At 43.4% G+C, this 25,921-nt stretch overlaps 1 protein-coding gene across 2 annotated transcripts in view; it reads left to right on the forward strand.

Moving 5' to 3' along the window:
* LOC120055811 (SPRY domain-containing SOCS box protein 4-like) overlaps nt 1-25,921 on the forward strand; it is an 86,378-nt gene that overhangs the window by 14,466 nt on the left and 45,991 nt on the right. The window contains exon 2 of one of the 2 annotated variants that reach the window (XM_039003796.1): nt 13,945-14,032. The gene's annotated coding sequence lies outside the window, so the exon portion shown is untranslated. Of the gene's footprint in view, nt 1-13,944; nt 14,033-21,519; nt 21,814-25,921 lie in introns of those variants that run through there. The other variant, XM_039003797.1, reaches the window with a different exon arrangement.

Consider the following 25,921-nt stretch of genomic DNA (forward strand, 5'->3'; position numbering starts at 1 on the left):
GAACTAAATCCACCATCTTGGCTCAACACCCCCCATGGCAAAATACTGTAGTTTACATTTGGGGGGGGAAATATATAGGCCCTGGAATCTCTCATGTAGAAGATTCTCGAACAAGTAAAAAAAAAAAAATGATATACCCTTTCAGACTTTAAGGCAGTGTTCCCAACAGGTGGGGGAAAAAATACCAGGATATCAGCTCCAAGTGATTTTATTTGAAAATCTGTTTCCAAGTATTCCCATGTGTAATCTGGCAATGTTTTTTAGAACCCAATTTATAGTCCCATTTTTACCACATTCTTGCCAGGATAAGCCTTTTATACTGTATCTCCCGTGCACATGCAGGCAAGTTTAGGAGTGGGTGGATGTCTATTTGAATAAATCCATTAAATATACACATCACAAAGAAATCCATTAATTCGTTTTAGGCAGGTCCTAAGAAACATCAGTATAAAAGTATTTTCAAAAGAATAGAATGGCATATTTTGAGATGAATTATGCTACTTGACTGTGCCATGCACATGAAATGAATAGTTGTTTTCTTTAGGAATGACCCCGTTTTAGTCGACTGGTCGATAGGCTGTTGCTCGACCGAAATTTCTTCAGACACCGGTCTGATTCGTTCCTGTTTGGGTGGACTAATCCATTGGAGGCCGTGGGGATGGCACAGTCCATCACTCTGACATGTGCTATTGAAATAAGCATATTGCTTATATTACATAAGAACAAGGGTCCAACACTTAGAAAATAATGTTATATAAGAAATGCGCTTTCTCCCGTGTTAGATAGCGGTCGCTGTCCACGGTTCTGAAACATCAGTACGCTGTTGAAATGGTTCCTTTTTCCTAGACCATGTTGCTATGTGCATTATAGCAAAGTTACCCAGCATGTTGGAGGCAGAAGTGGAGTTAGGAGACGAGAAAAGTAAGGCAAGGGCTGTTATCTAAGAAAAGTGAGGAGAGCGGAACCCCCACCTTAATTAGGTCTGCCATCAACAGCCTAACTGTTAAATATGCCTGGCTTTATATATCTACAGAAATAAGACGGCTCCTGCTTGTTGCCTGTGAGTGTTTTGTTTAATAGCCTACTGATTCCGTGAGCACCAAACCTCATGCAACCACGTCGGTTGTTTTTAATCTTTGCAATGCTGTAATAAAGGCTTTTCGTTAGAACAGCCTATCTGGTATTGCATATTTATTTATAGTTTACACTTCCAAATTGTCTTAAATTATATTTAGAATAACTCACATTTTTCTTGATCTCCTTGTTATTGTTATCATTATAAGTAATGTCTTCATTCGTAGGGTTAGTATAGCAGCCTTGTAATAACCACCATCGAGCTGTAGGCCTAAGAGCACATCCTGTTTAGTCTTTATACTGTAACTTACTGAGGCCTATATTTCAATACTTATATAGGCTACTGTGTCAATCATTCCTTCGTTCATGTCATCACACAGCAAATGAGTCATTCATGATTTGAAATGCAATCAAGCATTTTAGGTATAAAATAACAAACCGACCCTTGAATAATTGGCATAAACAATTCCATGTCGTCAATTGCATTCACAAATTCATGCTAGTGTTTTTAGTCTTTGCTGTAATAAAGGCTTTCCCCCAAAAAACATTACAATGCTCTCTGTTAAGCTTATCATTTATTTTGTGTTTGTTCCAATGGTCAGAAAAATGAATATTGTAATCTAACAGCACCTGTTTGGCATACATAATATTCACAACGCTTGCTCTTCACCAATTTTTTATTTTTTTTCTTTATCCAGTATTTTCCACAATTTAGTAAAATGAATTCCACACTGCTGACTTCCTCCTGCACAACCAAACATTCCCCCGTTTCGAGTTTGTCATGTCATCTGCATCCGTTACGGTGTTCGGCGTTTAACAGATTTATTGACGCGATTATGATATGCTATAGTTTAGGCCCTATTGGTCACGTGCATGCAATACATGGTGCATTCAGAAAGTATTCAGACCCCTTTTTCCACTTTGTTACATTACAGCCTTATTCTGAAATGGATACGTTTTTTTTTCTTCCCCCTCATCAATTTACACACCCTACCCAAATAACACAGTTTTGTTCATTAAACAGACGACACACTTAGGCTACCCTGAAATGTGTGTGTGTGTGCCAAAAGTTTGAAGGCACCTACTCATTCAAGGGTTTTTCTTTATTTTTACTATTTTCTACATTGTAGAGTAATAGTGAAGACTTAAAAACTATGAAATAAAACATATGGAATCATGTAGTAACCAAAGGTGTTTTCTATTTGAGATTCTAAAGAGTAGCCACCCTTTGCCTTGAAAGCATTGCACACACCTTACATTCTCTCAACCACATTCACGAGGTAGTCTCCTGGAATGCATTTCAATTAACAGGTGCACCTTGTTAATTTGTGGAATTTCTTTCCTCAATGCGGGTGGTGGAATTATTGCGTGTGGTGGAGTCACCTCAGACTTTTAGATTTCTTCAAAACAATCAGACTTTATTATTTCATTCCTGCAGTAATGGAGCTGGTCGGTAATCACCCCTGGAGGTGATCACTGAACTCAACGAGCTGGTTTCAGCCACAGCATTTTATAGCAAAGTCCATCCGCCTTCAGTGTACATGACAAACAACAGATGTATGGAATGGGTCACAAGGTTAAGATTTGTATGAAAGATACCTATAATTCACAGCAGACAGTATCTGCTGTAAACATTTTCCTCATTGTGTAGAGACCAGGGTCTCGTCCCCAACTCCATACTGGAACCATCTCCCCCTGGTCCAGAAATATTAACTCATGCTCTGGAATGTGGTATCACCCAAAGACATTGTAAATCCCCCAGAGGCCCACTTTCAGTTCACACATACAACAGAGTTATAAGAACCCTCTATTCTGTTGCATAAAACAACCATTTGATGCAATAAAAGTATTAACATAATCTTGTAATTTCTCACATGGGTTTGAGCCAATCAGTTGTGTTGTGACGAGGTGGTATATAGAAGATGGCCCTATTTGATAAAAGACAAAGTCCATATTATGGCACAAACAGCTCAAATAAGCAAAGAGAAACAACAGTCCATTGCTTTAAGACATGGTCAGTCAATCTGTAAAATTTCAAGAACTTTGAAAGTTTCTTCAAGTGCAGTCGCAAAAACCGTCAAGCGCTATGATGAAACTGGCTCTCATGAGGACCGCCACAGGAAAGGAAGACACAAAATTACCTCCGCTGCAGAGGATAAGTTCATTAGCGTTACCAGCCTCAGAAGTTGAGGTGTGGGGGTGCTTTTTTTTGTGTTGCTGGTGACAGTGATTTATTTTGAATTCAAGGCACACTTAACCAGTATGGCTACCACAGCATTCTGCAGCGATACGCCACCCCATCTAGTTTGCGCTTAGTGGGACTATCATTTGTTTTTAACAGGACATTGACCCAACACACCTCCCAGGCTGTGTAAGGGCTATTTGACCAATAAGGAGTGATGGAGTGCTGCATCAGACGACCTGGCTTCCACAATCACCCGTCCTCAACTCAATTGAGATGGTTTGGGTTGAGTTGGCTGGTTTTCCTTCACTCTGCGGTCCAACAAGTGCTCAGCATATGTAAACTCCTTCAAGACTGTTGGAAGAGAATTCTTGGTGACTACCTCATGAAGTCGGTTGAGAGAATTCAAGAGTGTGCAAAGCTGTCATCATTTGTGTCATTCTCAAAACTTTTGGCCACGACTGTAGCTGCTTTGAAGAATCTCAAATATTTTGATATTATACTTTTCTGGTTACTACGTGATTTAATAGTTTTGATGTCTTCACTATTATTCTACAATGTATAAAATAGTAATAATAAACACTTGAATGAGTAGGTGTGTCAACTTTTGACGTGTGTGGACTACTGTTCAGAAGTTTGTTGTCACTTAGAAATGTCCTTGTTTTTTTCTATTTTAAAATTACATCAAGTTGATCGGAAATAGTGTAGACATTTAATGTTGTAAATGACTAATTGCAGCTGGAAACGTGTGTTTTTTTTGTTTTTTTTAAATATTTTTTAAATGGATTGTCTACATAGGCATACAAAGGCCCACTTCTTTTTATTGGCCAGTCTGAGATATGGCTTTGTCTTTGCAACTCTGCCTAGAAGGCCAGCATCCCGGAGTTGCCTCTTCACTGACGTTGAGACTGGTATTTTGCGGGTACTATTTAATGAAGCTGCCAGTTGAGGACTTGAGGCATCTGTTTCTAAAACTAGACTCTCTAATGTACTTGTCCTCTTGCTCAGTTGTGCACTGGGACCTCACTCTTTTTCTATTCTGGTTAGCCAGTTTGTGCTGGTCTGTGAAGGGAGTAGTACACAGCATTGTATGAGATCTTCAGTTTCTCTGCAATTTTTGTTGCTTGTTTAATCAGAACAACAGTTTTCAGCTGTGCTAACATCATTGCAAAAGGGTTTTCTAATGATCAATTAGCCTTTTAAAATTATGAACTTGGATTAGCTAACACAATGTACCATTGGAACACAGGAGTGATGGTTGCTGATAATGGGCTCCTGTACGCCTAGGTAGATATCACCTAAAAAAAATCCGTTTCCAGCTACATTAATCATTTACAACATTAATGATGTCTACATTGTATTTCTGATCAATTTGATGTTATTTTAATGTACAAAAAAATATGTTCTTTCAAAAACAAGGAAATTAATTGACCCCAAACTTTTGAGTATGTATGTACAGTTGAAGTCGAAAGTTTACATGCACCTTAGCCAAATACTCTTAAAATCAGTTTTTTAAACAATTTCTGACTTTTACTCCTAGTAAAAATTCCCTGTCTTAGGTCAGTTAGGATCACCACTTTATTTTAAGAATGTGAAATGTCAGAATAATAGTAGAGAATTATTTATTTCAGCTTTTATTTCTTTCATCACATTCCCAGTGGCTCAGAAGTTTACATACACTCAATTAGTATTTGGTAGCATTGCCTTTAAATTGTGTAACTTGGGTCAAACGTTTTCGTGTAGTCTTCCACAAGCTTCCCACAATAAGTTGGGTGAATTTTGGCCCATTCCTCCTGACAAAGCTGGTGTAACCGAGTCAGGTTTGTAGGCCTCTTTGCTCACACACGCTTTTTCAGTTCTGCCCACACATTTTCTATAGGATTGAGGTCAGGGCTTTGTGATGGCCACTCCAATATCTTGACTTTGTTGTCCTTAAGCCATTTTGCCACCACTTTGGAAGTATGCTTGGGGTCATTGTCCATTTGGAAGACCCATTTGCGACCAAGTTATAACTTACTGACTGATGTCTTGAGATGTTGCTTCAATATATCCACATAATTGTACCTCCTCATGATGCCATCTCTTTTGTGAAGTACATGCTCCCACCCCTTTGCTTCACGGTTGGGATGGTGTTCTTTGGCATGCAAGCCTCCCCCTTTTTCCTCCAAACATAACGATTGTCATTATGGCCAAACAGTTCTATTTTTGTTTCATCAGACCAGAGGACATTTCTCCAAAAAGTACGATCTTTGTCCCCATGTGCAGTTGCAAACCGTAGTCTGGATTTTTTTATGGCGGTTTTGGAGCAGTGGCTTCTTCCTTGCTGAACGGCCTTTCAGGTTATGCGGATATAGACACTTTTGTACCCGTTTCCTCCAGCATCTTCACAAGGTCCTTTGCTCTTGTTCTGGGATTGATTTGCAATTTTCGCCCAAAGGACATTCATCTCTAGGAGACAGAATGCCTCTCCTTTCTGAGCGGTATCACGGTTGCGTGGTCCCATGGTGTTTATACTTGCGTACTATTGTTTGTACAGATGAACGTGGTACCTTCAAGCGTTTGGAAATTGCCAAGGATGAACCAGTGTACAATTCTTTTTCAGAGGTCTTGGCTGATTTCTTTAGATTTTCCCATGATGTCAAGCAAAGAGGCACTGAGTTTGAAGGTAGGCCTTGAAATACATCCACAGGTACACCTCCAATTCACTCAAATGATGTCAATTAGTCTACCAGAAGCTTCTAAAGCCATTACTTAATTTTCTGGAATTTTCCAAGCTGTTTAAAGGCACAGTCAACTCAGTGCATGTCAACTTCTTACCCACTGGAATTGTGATACAGTGAAATAATCTGTCTGTAAACAATTGTTGGAAAAATTACTTGTGTCATGCACAAAGTAGATGTCCTAACCGACTTGCCAAACTATAGTTTGTTAACAAGAAATTTGTGGAGTGGTTGAAAAATGAGTTTTAATGACTCCAACCTAAGTGTATGTATGTCTCTAACACACATTTCTCATCTTTTGGTTGCTATAGATGCGACGCGATCGTTTATATTCCATTGCTATGCTCGGTGGCAGTGTTCTTATCCTTTGCTTGCGGATAGCTAGCCAGCTAGCTACAGCTACACAGTCACTACCTCTGCAGCCAGAATAACAGCAACGTTTATTCTGTTGCATTTGTTTAAGCTGTTCATCCCACTTATACCACAGTTGCCTAAGAAAACAATAATAAGCCCATATTTACTGGTTGAAATATATTTCAAAAATATAAGGAAATTCCTACTTTATCATCTTTTGGTTGCTATAGATGCGATCTAGTGGTTCGTTCGATTAGTTCAGTATTTATGGACGCGACCCAGTCGTTCTTTATGTTCCGTTGCCATGCTCGCTGGCAACGTTCTTATGCCTTGCTTGCCAGCTAGCTACAGCTAACACAGTCCTCGTTGGAGGTTGGTTGTGTGGTTGTTGGTTTAGCTTTCCGTAACTTTGTAGCAAGTACGGTCTGCATGTGTAGGCACATATTGCAAGGTGTACAGATATCTGTTTTTAATATCCATTCTAGAATGCCCTTCTAGCCAATCAGAAACAAGTATTCAACAATTATTTGGTATACTGTAAAATATAGCAGAATAAGATGCAAATAATAATTTTCCCACAACTTGCGTCACGGCAACATGTTAACCGCTGTCATGTAAAGTGATATTTTGAAACGAAGCCCACTTTTCACCTCTTAATTACTCACTCCACTTTTTTAGGGAGCAGGCAAAGGGTCTTTTTTATATTGAGTACTTTCATCATGATACCGTTTCTAATTATTTTTTTGAAAATAATAGCATTCTATATTTTCAAAAGCATTCGAGTCTCGTGCTCATATTTCACAACCGCCCTCAAGCTAATAGGTCTATACTTGATTTTAGGTTACATTATTGCACGCTAAATGTTTCTGATTAGTGATAGTATAGCTCATCTATTCAGCGACAAACAGATGAGCTATGCCACCTCCGCTTATTTGCCCAGCCAGATAATTAACCAAATATACAGACCAAGATTCAGTGAAACAGACTAGTCACAGGCCTTTGGTCGGGGAGTAGCCCTGGACTACTACGTGACTGAAGAGCAAAATAATCCACTTGTTAAGGTACATAACATGCTGGCAAAATGTTCTGATCAGTGCTAATGAATGAGCCAACTAGACAAGATGGTCATCAGCAGCACTCACCTCTCATCTCAGCTAACATTTCCACACCATAATTGTAGCCTAACCAGTATCCCAACGGTGCAAAATCTATAAGCATACTTATCTTTTGGTTGAAAGAAAAATCAAACATTGATTGATTTTTATCAAGACATGTCCCCACGCTTGTCTCGAAGCAGCGGGAAGTGGTGCGGAAATAGTTGAACACGCGGTCGGCCATTGCTTCAGATGTTCTATAACAATTGGATGGCTTCGGGAGTTTCCGTAAGCTATAGTTTGATGCCTTCAATTGCATTAGCCTACTTTATTCCAATATTTTCGGCATTCAGTGATATTTATTCCCACAGTAATTCCCACAGTAACACAGTAAAGCAGGAGAGGGAGAGAGACATTAATTTATTTTCAAAAATAGAATGGATAATGTATAGCTACTTATCCATTTCAATCCGTTCTGTTTCTATCCATGATTCCACATCTGTTCTGCTCTTCAGTGGTAGTCCTTAGCATGACCCTCGACCCAGATGTACGTAGCCTAGCGACTAGCCTTCTGTTTAGTGAGCTGGATTGAGTCTCCTTATCGACTTGCTCTCTGACGCAATCAGCTCTGTTGTTGTGACGCCGTCCCCTTTGCCTCAGCTCCACTTCAAACGTGTCCATGACTAACACAGCGATAAGGTGACCCTCAACCTGCTCCACTCAATTCACTCAGGGGAAAAAGCAAGAGGCCCAGTTCTGATACTTTTAAAATGCTTCCTTTTTCCATCTTTCCACCCTTCCATCCTTACTTGAGGTCATCACTGATCTCACACTATCGGATCGATGAAAGCAAGGATCTAGTGGATGGCTAGGCCTACATGGTGATGTAGGGGAGGAGCTGAAGATGCATTTTACAAGTAGCCTATTCGAACAGGGCCTACCTACACACTCGAGTACAGAAACTGCTCCTCTCGGGCCTCTGGGAAATTTAGCAGTGAGGTAGAATGAGGGTTTCTGCCGTCGACTGGTTGGGCATGTGGATTAAGTGAAAGATGGGATGGAGTGGAGGAGAACATGTAACGATAGGAACCCAGCTCATTAGACTGTTCCTATATTTGGCCTACTTCCCCCTTCATACCCTCACCCCCCCCCCCCCCCCCCCCCCCCCCTTTCTGTCTTCATGAGGGAAGTTGTCTTTTGCGTGCATCCATCCCTGTCTGTCGACAGCACGTGTGTGTGCCATGCCTTCCTCCGTGGTTGTCATAGAAACGTTAAAAGGACATCTTCCTCATAGGGTTCTGGGTTTCATTCCACCACTTCTCAACCTCCAGCACCATACCAGTGTCTGTATGTGAAAACACGTTCTATGATCTGTGGTTGAAAAAAAAATAAAGGTTCTTAAAAATATACATCTTTTTTGGGAAACGTGCAACTAGTTTCTAGCCAGAGGGAGGGCATTTCCTCAAATCTGTGTTTTTGAATATCATTGTTTTTAAAATGTTAAGACTTGATGTCATTGGGTATCCCTTTTTTTTTTTTATGTAGAAACACTCCGTTTTCACATGTGAACACTGGTATGGTGCTAGAGATGATGAATATGAGGTTGAAAATCAAATCACATTTCAGAACTTGACAGGCCTGCACAGAGCCCTGACTTCAACCCCATCGAACACCTTTGGGATGAATTGGAACGACGACTGCGAGCCAGGCCTAATTGCCTGATCTTACCAACACTCTTGTGGCTGAATGGAAGCAAGTCCCCGGGGCAACGTTTTAACGTCTAGTGGAAAGCCTTCCCAGAAGAGTGGAGGCTGTTATAGCAGCAAAGGGGGGGGGGGGGGGGGGACCAACTCCATATTAATGCCCATGATTTTGGAAGGAAATGTTGGACGAGCAGGTGTCAATACTTTTGGTCATATAGTGTATGTGCTGTACATATAACTAGGGATAAAGTGACAGATAATAAACTCCTGATGAGTTGGCACAAAAAGGGTCAATGCAGATCGTCCGTGTAGCTATTTGCTTAACTATTTAGTGGTCTAATGGCTTGGGGGTAGAAGCTGTTCAGGGTTCTGTTGCTTCGGTGTCTATTGGCTTTCAGTTTCATATGGGTATCAGCTCCATTGTGGAATATCATCGTAGCTTCCTTATTTGGAGACCTTTTTTATACTGTAGCTTTAAGATGGATGTATGGAATCAAATGTTCTTGGTTGCGTACACACGTTTTGCAGATGTTATCGCGGGTGTCGCGAAATGCTTATTTTCCTTGCTCCAACAGTCCAGTAATACCTAACAATGGGAAGCAATAGAGCCCCCCAATAGAGCCCCAAATGGTTCCAATAGATTTTCCACCGTTTTTCCAAGAGGATTTTAGAAACACTTAAAAATAAGGACTGTTTCGTGTAGGTTTACCCTGGCGTGACATTTTGATAACTGAATCTTTCTCGCAGATGAGGTGACTTTTTCAAATGTATTTATTTAATTTTTTATCATTATTTTAGTCTTATCACCCCAACAGATCCACAGATGATGCAATCTCTATTGCACTCAACACTGCCATTTCCCACCTGGACAAAAGGAACACCTATGTGAGAATGCTATTCATTGACTACAGCTCTACATAGTGCCCTCAAAGCTCATCAATAAGCTAAGGACCCTGGGACTAAACACCTCCCTCTGCAACTGGCTCCTGGACTTCCTGACGGGGCACTCCCAGGTGGTAAGGGTAAGGAACAACACATCTGCCACGCTGATCCTCAACATGGGGGGGCCCCTCAGGGGTGTGTGCTCAGTCCCCTCCTGAGCACAGTCCCCTGTTCACTCATGACTGCATGGCCAGGCACGACTCCAACACCAAGTTTGCCGATGACACTAGTGGTAGGCCTGATCACCAACAACGATGAGACAGACTATTGGGAGGTCGTCAGAGACCTGGCCGTGTGATGCCAGGACAATCTCTCCCTCAACGTGATCAAGACAAATGGGAGATGATTGTGTACTACAGGAAAAGGAGAACCGAGCACGCCCCCATTCTCATCGACGGGGCTGCAGTGGAGCAGGTTGACAGCTTCAAGTTCCTTGGTGTCCACATCACAACAAACTATCATGGTCCAAACACACCAAGACAGTCGTGAAGTGTGAAATACAAAGCAGATTCTCCCTCAGGAGACTGAAAAGATTTGGCATGTCTCCTCAGATCCTCAAAAGGTTCCACAGCAGCAACCGCTCGACCTCCGACCGCAAGGCACTACAGAGGGTTGTGTGTACTGCCCAGTACATCACTGGGGCCAAGCTTCCTGCCATCCAGGACCTCTATACCAGGCGGTGTCAGAGGAAGGCCCTAAAAATTGTCAAAGACTCCAGCCACCCTAGTCATAGACTGTTCTCTCTCGCTACCGCACGGCAAGCGGTACATGAGAGCCCAGTCGAGGTCCCAAAACAGATTCTACCCCCAAGCCATATGACTTCTGAACAGCTAATCAAATGGCTACCCATACCCCTCTTTTACGCTGCTGCTACTCTCTGTTTATAATCTATGCATAGTCACTAACTCTACCTACATGTACATATTACCTCGACTAACCGGTGCGCCCGCACATTGACTCTGTTCCCGTACCCCCTGTATATAGCCTCGCTTGTTATTTTACTGCTGCTGTTTAATTATTTGTGTCTTTATTTTCTACTTAGCTATTTTTTATTTTTATTTTTTTATTTTTTTACTTAACACTTGTTTTACTTTTTTTTTTTCTTAAGGCATTGTTGGTTAAGGGCTTCACTCTAAAGTCTGTTGTATTCGGTGCATGTGACGATTTGATATTTACGCTCAGATTCAAAAATCCCAATTAGCATCAAAGTAGACATCATGCAAGACTACAAATCCCTGCAGGCTCCTGTATGTCTTCTTTAGCTGACACCTTTGCTAAGAGGTATTGTGTCAATTTTAAAGAGATGTTGCCAATTTATACTTTACTACATTATAGCTAACATTAGATAGTTAATCCAGAGAGATTCTTACCTTTGCCTCGGTTCGGCAGTCTCGTCCAGATCATCATGACATTTGTAGTTTTTTTTTCTTCTTCTGATAGCCACATTTAGCATTTCGTTTTGGGAGGGTAAATACAGGCATATTGACGAAAGGCAACTTGTCCTAGAGAGATTTACACGGTTATCAAAACGTCAAACCAGGATAAGCCTATATGAAACACAGCCCTTATTTGAAGTGTTTATAAAATCATCTGAGGAAAAAGGAGTGGTGAAAAATGATTGAAACCATTTATGGGTACTATGACTCATAATGTGGTACTCCTATATACTCTAAAGTAGAATGAGGAATGTCAGAGTCCGGAATATAAATATACATGTGTGCCCTATTGGAATGAGGAGCCTTGTATGCAATGTCTCAAAAGCAGTGCTCTATTACTGAGACTGTAAAAGTTATTGATTGGGTTTCTAAAGCTGAGATGAGTGGAGATCTTTGAAAACAACAAGATTTAAAAAATGTTTTACAATCTGTTTTGTAGAGATTGTGGGCCTGCATGTTTGTGTGTTTACGCACGCGTGTGTTTCTGTGTGTGAGGGAGAGACCTGTCTTCCCACTAATCCCAGGGTAAAGTGGCTTATTTAGCTCCACAGCCCACCCCGGTCTTGAGGAAATGGAGAAACCATAAACCAGACAGCCAGCCTCATGGGCTTTCCCCTGGCCTGGGCCGCGCAGCAAAGTGCTGAGTGTGTCAGCGTTTTCTCTCTCTGTGTGTGTGTGTACTCTATCTCTAAGTGTGTGTGATGTGCAAAGAGCCCCCATCTGAAAAGCCTCTTTGACCGACAGTTCTGTGTTTATGTAAAGATACTCTCTCATGAAAATACACTCTTTTGACAAAAATGACATTGTGTGTGTGCGGGCATGTTGGTGTGTGTATGTTTTATGAATCTGAATAAGATTAACATACCACTCCATATTTGCCAAACACACACCACACACTTTCCTGTCCACTTCATTCACATTGAGGGTGATATTTTAAATATGAAACCATTCTTAAAATCTCTGTAGCAAATTGAGTTTCAAAACCATGTTGCATATGCAAAAATTCCACTCATTCCGAGGACTAAGATGTCTCTTTTTTTCCCTCATTTGTTATCTATTCCTCCTTCATTGTTCCTCAAGGCCGATGACATGACTTCCCATCAAGCCAACTCCTTGAATGCCTTACTCCTTGAAGTTGGCAGAAAACACTAGTTTTCTCTTTTTACCCTTTAGTGTGTGTGTGCACTTCACTGTGTTTATACTTGGGATATCGCTTTTCAACAGGAAAAGGACGTCTCAGGGATTCAGGGAGAGTAAGCTGATCCTAGATCTGTGCCTCAGGGCAACTTCCACTGGGAGCCATGTCTGCTGCTGCAGCTGAATACTATCGGTTCACATTTGTCTTGTTTTTCACACACTCAACTTGCATCATTCCATGGGTTGTTTTCTCTGTTGAGGTCTTCTCAGGTCCAACAAGTTCCAAAATGGACCCGGGGCTTACTCAAATAAATAACAATTTAAAATCTGGAAACCCAGTCCGAACAGACCCGAGGACAACCAGACCTGGCCCCGTATAGGCCCGATCGTGTCCAGATCCGATCCAAGTGAGGGAAGCGGCAGAATAATTCAAATAAAATATTGTTATTAACTGAAGCTGTTGATGTGCACACAGAGATCAGCAGGTGGGGGAGGGGCTGTGCGGTATGTGTCTGAGTGGCGAGAGGAGGGAAAGCGACCACGGCAACCAAGCTGACACGCAGTAGTTACTCTAGCTACTGTAGGTTATTCATCATCCAATGTGATGACATAGTACCTGTTTTGATTGCATCACACCGAGAAGAGAAGCTCGTTACGCTAGCTAGCTGGGTTGGCTATTTGAGGCTACATAGGCTGTGCTTCCCCTAGCCACGTTTTTCTCAACTCCACAATGTACATCACATCAATGGAGTTGCGTGGAGATGAGCGTGTGGACTCTATCTCCGACTACATCGAGCCGCTGTCAGGCGATACTTCAACATGTTTTCATTCTTTAACAATTACCTATGTCCTCTGTAGCTGCCTGCCTTTCTTTCCTTGTGGAAATCCATACTATTTAATAAAACGTTAATCAAATACGTGGAAACCGTCGGTGGGTGTATCGACTAACAGCGACTCTGTAGTTGACGGTACACTCCGCCCACAGTTGTGCAACCCAACTCAGAATGTACATATGGTGGAGTTGAGAAACCCAGCTACGCTACCCGTCCCCATCCTACACAATTACAACACTGACTCCTTTCGAAATATTAAGCAGCAGCCTGTTGGCTCATGGTTGTTGTAGACTATCCTTGTCATTTCACTTTTAATTGCGTAATTTTAATTCCAACTTGCATGCCACGGCACCCAGAGACTAGTGCCACTTTGACTTGTGTCCGACAATAAGCTACACGTGCCACTCATGAGAAGTTTTCTCTCTACTGTTTGCTTGATAACTCAATATCTATCTCTTATCTGTTGCAGACTCACACCATCTGTTGTACTGATCTTACAACTTTGAACCAGAAGCACAACAACAGACTGAAGATGTTGCTTTCCTAAGAACCAACAGGTAATACATTGCTCTTGTTTGATTCTTGCTTGAGTCATTTGATCCTTAAAAGTGAACTGTATTGTTAGTATGTGAATGTGTCTTACCCATGGTTTGGGCGATTTGTAACTGGGTGATTCTTAAGTGTATAGCAGACGGTACATGTACGTTGCTAAATATAATACGCTTTTGTGTTTATATCCAAAGCGACTTAGTCGTGCGTGCGTACATTTTTACGTAAGGCTGGTCCCGGGAATTGAATCCACGACCCTGGCGTTACAAGCGCCATGCTCTACCAACTGAGATACAAAGGACCACTGCTCCATTGACCTGATAAGGGGCAGGACCCTTTTCCCAGTATCGTGCCGGCCCAAACTCCTAAGGGGTTGGGTGTACTGCTAAGTCTTCTCTTTCAGTGGGCGCCTTATATAGAAACGCTCACAACACACTCAGTGAAACTAGGTCAGTCGTAACATGTATGAGCCTAGCTCTCTGGTGGTGGCGTGGTGGTGTTAGCTGACATCTTTGATTATTTGCATTGACCCCGATAAACCAGGTAAATAATGGTGAGGAAACATTGCTGTATGTGGGAATATACATGAGTGCATTACACCACACACACACACACACACACACACACACACACACACACACACACACACACACACACACACACTCCCTCTTCACTGAAAGCCTCTTAAACCTAGTGAATGCAGGGTGAAACCACAGCGCCTTGCTCCTGTTTACTGTCCAGTGACTGGTGCCCTGAATATTTCAGAGGCAGAAATGCTGTTCACTACCATTTCCTCGGTCCCTCTTCATTTCCGTATGAACTGTAACTCAGTAACATTGTTGCGTTTTAAATTTTGTTCATAAAATCTTATAAGTTTAACTTATATAAGATGCGTCATGCTCATGGCTCCAGTTATGCATTTGGTTTGCTTACCTGCTAGCTAAGTGGCTAGTTTGCAAGATAAAGCTTCTTTTTTTTTTTTACAGCAGCAGAGACAATCAATCCCCTCAGATCAAGATCCCTGCTGCCTGATATTTGTTTTGTGTGCAGCAAACCTTTTTGAGATATTGCAATTACCACAGCTAATGAAGTTGAACTTTTATTTACGTTCCCTTCCGCTTGTTAGCATTTAGCTGGCATCCGCTATGGGAATTCATTGGTACTTTTTTAGCATTTGTTAGCACTATTATTATGATTATTTATACACTGCTCAAAAAAATAAAGGGAACACTTAAACAACACAATGTAACTCCAAGTCAATCACACTTCTGTGAAATCAAACTGTCCACTTAGGAAGCAACACTGATTGACAATACATTTCACATGCTGTTGTGCAAATGGAATAGACAAAAGGTGGAAATTATAGGCAATTAGCAAGACACCCCCAATAAAGGAGTGGTTCTGCAGGTGGTGACCACAGACCACTTCTCAGTTCCTATGCTTCCTGGCTGATGTTTTGGTCACTTTTGAATGCTGGCGGTGCTTTCACTCTAGTGGTAGCATGAGACGGAGTCTACAACCCACACAAGTGGCTCAGGTAGTGCAGCTCATCCAGGATGGCACATCAATGCGAGCTGTGGCAAGAAGGTTTGCTGTGTCTGTCAGCGTAGTGTCCAGAGCATGGAGGCGCTACCAGGAGACAGGCCAGTACATCAGGAGACGTGGAGGAGGCCGTAGGAGGGCAACAACCCAGCAGCAGGACCGCTACCTCCGCCTTTGTGCAAGGAGGAGCACTGCCAGAGCCCTGCAAAATGACCTCCAGCAGGCCACAAATGTGCATGTGTCTGCTCAAACGGTCAGAAACAGACTCCATGAGGGTGGTATGAGGGCCCGACGTCCACAGGTGGGGGTTTTGCTTACAGCCCAACACCGTGCAGGACGTTTGACATTTGCCAGAGAACACCAAGATTGGCAAATTCGCCACTGGCGCCCTGTGCTCTTCACAGATGAAAGCAGGTTCACACTGAGCACATGAGTACATGTGACAAACGTGACAGAGTCTGGAGACGCCGTGGAGAACGTTCTGCTGCCTGCAACATCCTCCAGCATGACCGGTTTGGCGGTGGGTCAGTCATGGTGTGGGGTGGCATTTCTTTGTGGGGCCGCACAGCCCTCCATGTGCTCGCCAGAGGTAGCCTGACTGCCATTAGGTACCGAGATGAGATCCTCAGACCCCTTGTGAGACCATATGCTGACACATGCACATTTGTGGCCTGCTGGAGGTCATTTTGCAGGGCTCTGGCAGTGCTCCTCCTTGCACAAAGGCGGAGGTAGCGGTCCTGCTGCTGGGTTGTTGCCCTCCTACGGCCTCCTCCACGTCTCCTGATGTACTGGCCTGTCTCCTGGTAGCGCCTCCATGCTCTGGACACTACGCTGACAGACACAGCAAACCTTCTCGCCACAGCTCGCATTGATGTGCCATCCTGGATGAGCTGCACTACCTGAGCCACTTGTGTGGGTTGTAGACTCCGTCTCATGCTACCACTAGAGTGAGAGCACCGCCAGCATTCAAAAGTGACCAAAACATCAGCCAGGAAGCATAGGAACTGAGAAGTGGTCTGTGGTCACCACCTGCAGAACCACTCCTTTATTGGGGGTGTCTTGCTAATTGCCTATAATTTCCACCTTTTGTCTATTCCATTTGCACAACAGCATGTGAAATTTATTGTCAATCAGTGTTGCTTTCTAAATGGACAGTTTGATTTCACAGAAGTGTGATTGACTTGGAGTTACATTGTGTTGTTTAAGTGTTCCCTTTATTTTTTTGAGCAGTGTATATATTATGTTTGGAAAGAAATGGCACTGCCAATGATACCGTATGGTACAGGAACTGTATGAAGGTATGCAAATCTAGATACCGACCAACCCTAGTTCTTGCTGTGGTGAAAAATCGAACTATTTTGGTAGGCACGAGCTAGCGCATTGATATCCAGTAGTGAATAAGTGAGTGAGGTGAGGGATGCACCGTTTTCCTTATTTTAGAAAGGGGGAAGGTCAACAGGGAAGAGGGGATGCACCAGATGGGGCCCTATAAAATCTGTGAAATCAACTTAATCTATTGAACTTTATTAGAAAATGTATTACTTTGTCCAAGATTATGTTAAGACATGAACAAAATGCTTAAGGGATTTTCCTTAAACTTTCTCAAGAGGCAACGGCAAGCAAATGCCCCTCTGTGTGTGCACGTTTGTCTACCACTGTTGTAGTCGTTAATGATGACAACCTTTCCATTTAACAGAAAACGGTTTTCTCAACCTGGCTTTAGAATGTCCAATTTAGTTTTTCTATTAAAGTGCAATTTTGAGAGCGAAACCTGGAAAAACTAAACGAAGAAACAGAATTTTTGCAGAAAAATTGTGGAAATAATGGAATTAGGCGTTGACCCATTACTGACTTTATTTGTACCATTTAAAAAAAAATCTAATGTATAAAGAGTACAGTGGTCTGGATCTCTGTCATATGTAGCTATAGTCCTCTGGCACAATAGCCAGTGACAATATGCTGTGTTATTACAATTTCACAGTTAAACCTGACAACAATGGAAAGCGAGGGAGAAAAAAAGAACAATTGCATGGTAGACATTCAACTAATGAAATTGAACAAATGTGTGTGTGTGTGAGATTTTAGGGGTACTGTGGGATAGCTAGGGGAAAATTCGACGTGTGGCAACAAGGGGTCGTGAGCGACACTCAGACAGCAGATGCCAGGATAGAAGGGAGAGAGGGACATGGAGATGGAGGGGTGGAGGCCATCAATCAGATTTAACTGTGACCTGTAACCTTTTACCCCCTTATGACCCTCACAGTCTGGGTGAGTGCGGTCTGTATCACAAGAACTGGGGTTTACTGGAAAATGAAGGAAATGTTTGGGGAGATGGAGAGGGGGGGAGCGTTAGGGAAAGAGCGGACGAGACCGACGTTGGGAAATGGCGAGAAACAGAGATGTAGGAGATGGAGGGTCTATACGAATCATAAATTCCATTTCTAGTCCCTTCAGCTATCTGGGACCCCAGAAGCATGTTGACACAGAGATAGACTGTGTGTGAGAAAGATGGAAACATATAATTTCAGCTCTCAGCATCCTACTCCACTTAAGTGTATCAATTGTAAACCTTAGTAGTACTATTATTTACCTGCTGTCTGTATGCATGCTTAGTACTCTGCCCTGAATGATTATAGTCTATAAGCAAGATGACCCATTCTCATGCTGATTATCAAGTAGATCCAGCCGTGGGATTATTTTATTTTTTGAGCGGATGGTATCACTTGGAGCTGATTTTCTGGTGTTTTTACAGTCTTATGTTCCTGCTGCCAGTTGGGGAACCCTGCTGTAGAGAAATTTCCTGTGCCCTTACATGGTGTTAGAGAACATTTATTCACAGTACAGAGAGACTTAAATTGTGGCTGGCCCCTGAACCCATCAATCTGGTGTGTGTGTGTTTATGTTCACACGTATGGGAGGAAGGACGACGGATGAGGAGTGGGTGAGTCTTCCCTCTGTCCCCCTCCCCATCCGTTTCACCATCACCCTCTCCAAACTGAAGCTTTCCTCTTTCTGTTTGTTTGCCATCTGTCTGGGGTCACTTTGATGACTGCCAGATGAGCGTCCTCCTCTTTCTCTCCATCCTCCTCTATCCGAATCCTTAGGGCTCTAGTACCCTGCATTGTTTTTCTTATCTCCATTCATCCCCTCCTCCCTTTCTCGCTCCCTTGGGCCTTGTGTTGAACGGTTGGGAGGCTTGGTCTACGACACGTGTGTTGGCAGAAGATGGTTCACACACACTTTCGCTCTCTGGCCTCTATGAGCAACTTACTGACAATATGGGGTACCCTGGTCCCTATTCTTTCTATGGGGAGAGGGAGGGGGGGGCGGCGTGTCCTGAAGATTAACCCCCTCTCACACTGTAACGAAGCTCACCCTACACTCACCCCTTCATCCCCACGCACACACTCTAGTGATGCGTGGGTCCGCTGTTTGTTCACCTGCACCCGCCTGCAATTGCTAATAATCCATCCGCAACTGGCTGACTATATGTGAACACGCTGCAAGTCCTGCCTCTCCCATCTCCTCATGGGTTTTAGGAGCATATACCCATGTGAGTGATTGAAAGATGAACTAAGGCCCACACACCAGTCCAGTTGGTGGTGGTAATGCACCTTGAAATTGGTTGCCAACCGCCATATAAAGTCCAAAGAAGAAGAGATTACTAGAAACTAACTCTGTTTACCCTTTTATTTGTGGATTAATTGTCGGAGTAGAGGACCTTGTGCATTTCAGGTAAAATAACAACCCAATGTTTATATCCCGGGACAAATGAGCTAGCAACAGCAAGCTAGCTAGCTAAATTGCCATAAATGTTTCATGCGTTTTGACCTGTCCCCAAATTTAATATAGTTGGTCAGCGTTTTTAATTTGTTTTTATTTCAACCTGCGTGTCCTGATCGCATCAGGAAACATAATGAAACAGTGTGCACGACAATGGAGCGCGACGTGCCTGTTGAGCGTCTTTGTCCCTCCCCTTATTCTGGTCTCGACATTTAAAATGATGCTCGAGACACTTTCCTCACACATAAGCAGTAACCTCAATTACATTGTCAGGATGTAGCAGTGGTCATTTTCCCTTCAACTGAAATCGTTACGGTTCAGTATTTCTAAACCCCCCCCCCCCCCCCCTTAAATGCACACACTGAATTGGGGATAGTGTGTAAGTCAATGTTGAGATAAACCTCACACATCCCATCATAGGGCAGACACTCCTGCAGAGTGCCCCCAAAAGGAAAAGCATAGGAACAGGAAGGAGACAGTTTGGACTCAATCAATGGAGTCCTCACCAGGGACGACTGGTAGACTTGACCACACCCTTATAAATGAAATATTACAGGCAGAGGCGTATTGCATAATTCACTTAGACTACCACAGAGATGAGAAGCGGTTGCTCGGCTATTGAAACCCATTTCATGAAGCTCCAGATGAACAGTTATTGTGCTGACGTTGCTTCTAGAGGCAGTTTGGAACTCGATAGTGAGTGTTGCAACCGAGGACAGATTTTTACGTGCTTCAGCACTCGCTGGTCCTGTTCTTTGCACTTGTGTGCTCCTAGATGTTTCTACGTCACAATAACAGCACTTAGTTGACTGGGCAGCTCTAGTAGGGCAGAAATTTGATGAACGGACTTGTTGGGAAGGTGGCATCCTATGACGGTGCCATGTTGAAAGTGAGCGCTTCAGTACAGGCCATTCTACTGTTTGTCAATGGAGATTGCATGGCTGTGTGCTCGTTTATTTTTTATACACCTGTCAGCAACTGGTGTGGCTGAAATAGCCAAATCCACTAATTTGAAGGGGTTGCCATGCCGTGCATGTCTAGCTAATGGGAGGGAAACGGTTCGGTTCAAAGTTGCCTATCTTTGAACACACCGTAGTTACTTTCAACTTCTTTCTTTGAAACAAATATCTGAAACACACAAGCGTTGGTAATGTATATTATGTTTAGCCTACGGTGACTGCCTACATTGTCGGCCGTTTAACCTACGTGGGCTAGCCTCCGTGGCTATAATGGCTAACAGTGAGTAATTTTAGTGTGTGTGTTGGGGAAAGGTAAATGGGGTTAGAAGTATATTTGACTCAGTTGATCCGCAGCGAGGGCTTGTGTTTTTACAGTGCTACGCGTTTCCCCTTTACCTCGCTCCACCGTAGTGGGCTGAGGTGGGACTGGGAGGGTGAAAGGGGGCGATTGAGAAGTCTGCGTGTGCGGTGCAGAGAGGTGGAGGTTCAGGCCCGGTGTGGTGTCAGTTAGTGCTCCCCGGTGGTCCGCGTGGCCCAGGAAATAGGAAGTCCACTCAGATACTCTGTGCCTCATTCATGACGATGGAACACTCACGCTGTCTGTGCTGCTGCCGGAGGGATGTGTGTGTGTGTACTGTGTCTTGAGCTGAACTTTTTATTAGGTCTGTCTATGGCAGGAAAAATCTGTCAAACTGTGTGTCTGGAATGGAGCACATAAATAACTGTTTAAATGCCACTATGTGTATGAAATCTGTTTGTATTACGTTGTGTGTTTAGATTCTGCATAAAGGCATGATTTGTATATGTACCTGCGTTTCTAAAGTGTATATACCATATGAGTAAGTATGGTTATGTTAATATAGGCTTAGACTATATGATTGTAGAAGTGTGTTCTATCCGTGTGTGTATTTTATGCGTTTGCTGCGTGTCTCTCGGTATCTGTATGGTAGAGGGGGTTGTTTGGGCTCAGATGGGGTGAGGGAAATGAAATGGGCGTGTTCCCCCCCCAGCTGCCCGTCTGTCTGGTCTCCGTCGGTAACCCTGCTTGATGAGATCAGAGGGGTTTGGCTTTCAGCATGAGGCAGCCAGCCTTCCCGCTTATCCTTGTCCTACTGTCTGGCGCTCTCTCTCTCTCTCGCTCACTCACTCTGTGCTGAACTGAAACTAACTCTGAAGAAGAAGAGTGCTCGATAGCGACAGGCGACGGACGCCACGGCAACAAGAGTCGCCGAGGGCAGTAGCGATAGCGGCCGGACGGCTTAGCTTCTGCCAGGCAGGGTGGGAAGAGAGGGTTGGTCACCGCTCTAGGGAGAGGGAGTCTTTTCCCTCAGCAGGACTCAACTGGCTTCTTTCTGTTCTCCTCTTTTCTCATCTGTTCTTTCCACAACGGAGAGAGGGAGAGCTTTTATCACCGTTCTTCTCTTGATTCGTTTTTTTTTATCGGCTTTGAGGTGGAACAGGAGACACGGAGTTTCACAGAGAAGAGCTACACTGCTGTTACTACTGTAAGCGGCTTGTTTAAGACTGTTAGAGAGAGCGCATGGTAGCGAGGTGGATGGCTTTTGTGAAAGTTACGTTTTTGTGTGCGTGAATGAGGGATGCCGATACCTCGTGATGCACTCTGTACTGTTTATTTGACTATGTACTCCTTAACTAAGAGTTAATTATTCTCGGTGTGTGTGCGTGTGGCATCCTGCATCTCTCTCATGGCTGACCAGATTTTTCCCAGACGCTGCGTGTTTCCTCTCTTCAGTGTCCAGTCTTTTCCTGTCGTCTTTAATTCCCCTAATGGACCAGAGGCCCCAGCTGTACAGGATACTCTTCCCTCCTCCGCTCCGTGTGTGTCGGGAATTCTCACATATGCCATCCTCGGATTTCCCTGCCCTTACTGACACTTAGAATTCAGGAGTAGATATGCTTTTATCTATTTTAAAACCTGACCTTTTCTATACCTTTTGACTTCTATATACCCCCCTCCCCTCCATTCATCTAATATGCTTTGTGCCACAGCTATAGGTTTCTGTTGTCCTACCATGTTTAGGTTAGAGGGGAGGGGGTAAATCTGAGCTGTGCTGTTGGGATGGTTAGATAGCGGGGCTTCATTCTGACTTCATCTCTTTTGTTTTGTCAGCTGCTGACCTCTTGTTTGGCTTGTTATCGCTCTCTCTTTCTCTCTGTCTGCCATTCTGTTTGTGTGCGTTGCTCTTTCGCTCCCCCTTTCTTAGATAAGGTGATTTAGAGAGTAGCAGAGGTTGTGGTGGGTTTCTCTGGCCCATACTGTGTGTTCAAATCCATAATGTTTGTGGGGTGGTTTTCCGGAGGAAAGTCCTTGAGCAGTGACTAACATTATGCTTGGGAGAAGACAGCTGTTAGGAAGTCGTGTTCCATCTACATTTTGGGTTGTTATGCTGTGCGTGTCTCCGCAACGCTAGCATGCAACGGTGTGTGTGTGTGTGTGTTAAGTACCCTTCTATGAGTTTATACCACTGGCGTCAGTTCAGCTAAACCTAGGATATGGCGGGAGGGGTTAGGGTTAACTCTAAAATGCTATTTGGAGAACAGAAGAAAAAAAAATACCCCCGCCATTCATTATTATTGTAATGTTTGTTTTAAATGTCTGTGGAACGGCATATACACTGTCAACCACTACTCAACCTTATCATAAATGTACTTTTACTTGTTAGATGTGATTTTCGACATCAATGCATTTGCATTGCTGTCAGTGGTGTTAGAGGGACAATAGAGCCCTGAGTACCAGGCCATTAGGTCTTGATGGTCGTTAGCGAAATGGGTACTACCAAGCATGTCCAGAGTGCATAAAACGAGATTACCATGTCTCAATGGTCACGTGAAAATTTTACTGCGGGCATAACTGCCGGTGTGTCGGACCGCAAACAACCCTACCTGTGTCGTGCCATTCATCCGCCGCCATCACCTCATGTTTCAGTATGATAATGCATGGCCCCATGTCGCAAGGATCTGTACACAATTCCTGGAAGCTGAAAATGTCCCAGTTCTTCCATGGCCTGCATACTCACCAGACATGTCACACATTGAGCATGTTTGGGATGCTCTGGATCGACGTGTACGACCGCGTGTTCCAGTTCCCGCCAATATCCAGAAACTTCGCACAGCCATTAAAGGAGTAGGACAACATTCCACAGGCCACAATCACCAGCCTGATCAACCCTACGCGAAGGAGATGTCGCGCTGAATGAGGCAAATGGTGGTCACACCAGATACTGACTGGGTTTTCTGATACACGCCCCAATTATTTTTTTTGGGGGTCTGTATTCTCAGTCATGTGAAATCCATAGATTAGGGCCTAATTTATTTACTTCAATTGACTGAATTCCTTATGAACTCTAACTCAGTATAATCTTTGAAATTGTTGCATTTTGTTTGTTCAGTGTAAATTCAAACTGATATATTGGTGTGATTTTTAACCAAGTGCTCAATGACTATTAAAATGCCCATAAAGGCTAGCCATCCAAAACACATGGCATATCACAGTGCTCTGTGTGTGTGTTCCTGAAGACATCGCTGCCTGTCAAGCATTCATTGATTGCAGCACTGCAAATTGCCTGGGCCGTTTTTGTCGGCAGCATGATATAATTTGTACCCACTGATAGGGTGTAAGTGCTGTTTTACCCTTCGCTGATGATTTACTGTTCCTACAGAGCGAGGGATGAGGAAACAAAGGCATGGAGAAAGGGGTGGGCGTACGTCAGGGGTACTCAAATACTATTTGAGCCGGTTCGGTCACACATTTCCTATGTGGCAAAGGTCCAGATGTCAATTATCGTTGTAGAAAGAAACCACCTTGTGACCCATGCATGGTTTTTATGTTCAGATAATATAATTTAAATCTATGGATTTAAGGCATCTGTAATAGAATATATACTGGTCCAAAACGTGTGTAGACGTTAATAAGTGTGTTTCTATAGCTTCCAAAATATTTTTTGCACGGTGGGGGAGTGCCAAGATGACCGTGTTTGCTTTAATACAGCGCCCCTGTCAGACATTTAGTGTATGTACACATCATTGTTCACGCACCTCTTGTTGGCGGAGTGTATATTTAGCAGTTTTAAAACCATATTTCCTGCACGTTCCTTTTTTTTTTTTTGTGCATTTTGCGATGTCTCCTGTGTTCATATTTGAGTGGCTCAAACATTGTAACCAAATCAATGGGGACCCCAGTGGGTCTAGGCCCCTGGGCACATAATCTGGCTATGATAAGTACAAGGTTTAGATATGTTAACTTACCTACCATGCTAAAGAATGTTAGCTGACATGGTCTAGTTACAACAAAAATGGTATAGAATCAACCCCTCTGTCACTTGTACCTTCTTTTTTTGATATTTTCAATGGCTTTGTTAACAAACACACCTTCATAAAGAAAATTAGAGTTAAAAATAGGTTCAGCCCCTGGTTCGACCGTGATCTTGCAGAGTTACTCCACCTCAAGAATTGCATTTGGCAAAAGGCCCGGCACACGCATACTCAGGCTGACTGGCTCTAGTTCAGGCAAATGAGAAATAAGAGCAGGCAGGCTATCTGGAAGGCCAAAGTTAGTTACTTTAAGGAGCAGTGCTCGCTCTCTGGGTCTAACCCCAAGAAGTTCTGGAAAACGGTTAAAGACCTGGAGAATAAACCCTCCTCACAACTGCCCATGTCCCTTAATGTTGATGTGGTTGTTATTGACAAGAAGCACATGGCTGAGCTCTTTAATCACCACTTCATTAAGTCAGGATTCCTATTTGACTCAGCCATGCATCCCTGCCCGGCCAACATTTCCTCATCTCCCACCCCTTCTAATGCGACTATCCCCGACGCTTCTCCCTCTTTTTCCCCAGCCCCGCTACAAAGTTTCTCCCTGCAGGCGGTCACTGAGACCGAGGTGCTAAAGGAGCTCCTTAAACTTGACCCCCCCCCCCCCCATCTGGGTCAGATGGTTTAGACCCGTTCTTCTTTAAGGTTGCTGCCCTTACCATCGCCAGCAATTCTCCAACCTTTTTAACCTGTCTCTCCTTTCTGGGGAGGTTCCCATTGCTTGGAAGACAGCCACAGTTAGTCCCTTTTTTAAAGGGGAGATCAAGCTGATCCAGCTGTTATAGGCCTATTTCTATTTTGCCCTGTTTATCAAAAGTGTTGGAAAAACTTGTCAATAATCAACTGACCGACTTCTTCTTGAGGTCTATAGTATTCTCTCGGATATGCAATCTGGTTTCCACTCAGGTTATGGCTGTGTCACTGCAACCTTAAAGGTCCTCAATGATGTCACCATTGCCCTTGATTCTAAGCAATGTTGGGCAGCTATTTTTGACTTGGACAAAGCTTTTGATACGGTAGACCATTTCATTCATGTGGGCCGGCTAAGGAGTATTGATGTATCTTGTGGAGTCTTTGGCCTTGTTTGCTAGCTACCTCTCTGAGTGCAGTGTATAAAGTCAGAAAATCTGCTGTCTCAGCCACTGCCTGTCACCAATGGAGTACCCCAAGGCTCAATCCTAGGCCCCATGCTCTTCTCAATTTACATCAACAACATAGCTCAGGCAGTAGGAAGCTCTCTTCCATTTATATACTCAGCTGGCCCCTTCCTAGATGTTGTGT

This window comes from Salvelinus namaycush, chromosome 11 (assembly GCF_016432855.1).
Source record: "Salvelinus namaycush isolate Seneca chromosome 11, SaNama_1.0, whole genome shotgun sequence".
Classification (NCBI taxonomy): domain Eukaryota; kingdom Metazoa; phylum Chordata; class Actinopteri; order Salmoniformes; family Salmonidae; genus Salvelinus; species Salvelinus namaycush.